Source organism: Colobus angolensis, unplaced genomic scaffold, assembly GCF_000951035.1.
Source record: "Colobus angolensis palliatus isolate OR3802 unplaced genomic scaffold, Cang.pa_1.0 Scaffold60, whole genome shotgun sequence".
NCBI lineage: Eukaryota > Metazoa > Chordata > Mammalia > Primates > Cercopithecidae > Colobus > Colobus angolensis.
Window position 1 is genome coordinate 1356728 of NW_012119599.1, and position 805 is coordinate 1357532.

The following is an 805-nucleotide window of genomic DNA, read 5'->3' on the forward strand; positions in this document are numbered from 1 at the left end:
AAGGAAGGAAGGAAGGAAGGAAGGAAGGAAGGAAGGAAGGAAGGAAGGAAGGAAGGAAGAAAAAAGAAAAACACACCACACTGTTCCCAGGTGGCCTCAGGTGGGTGGCGCTGGAGGGGTGGGACACAGGTGATTAACATTTTGTATCAATTCAACTTGTTACAGCATGTGTTACTTTTGTAATTTATTTTGATTTCCTTGCCAGAGGGCAAATGAGAGATCCCTTTTGTAATTTTTTAAAGAGCCACTAAAATAGAAGGGGTAGAAGAAGGAACCAGGTAGTCTGCCCTGAACTCACCATGTGCTCTAGGAAGGCATGGGAAGGGGACCTGGGCAGGACAGAGGGCCCAGGAAAGCCTTCTGCCCCAACAGGTGACCCCAACCCACTCCAGCCCTGGGCAAATGGCTGTTCCTCTCCAGACCCCAGATTCCCTCCTCTCCCTAACTGAGCTGCCGGAGGTCCCCGTGTATAAAGCATGTTTCTTCCTACCAAGGGTGGGCTGGAGTTCCAGTCCCACAGGTGTGACTGTGGGACTCTGCGCCAGACACCTTCTAAGGGCTCTACCCTTGCAATCCATCTAATCCCTCACCAACCCTCTGACTCAGGTACTATGTCATCCCCATACTGCAGGTGGGGAAAACTGAGGCACAGGAAGGTTCAATCACTTGCAGGGTGCCGGGACATGGTGGCTGACGCCTGTAATCCCAGCACCTTGGGAGGCTGAGGCAGGAGGGTGGCTCAAGTTCAGGAGTTCAAGACCAACCATGGGCAACCTGGTGAGATCACGCACACGCTCTCTTTCTA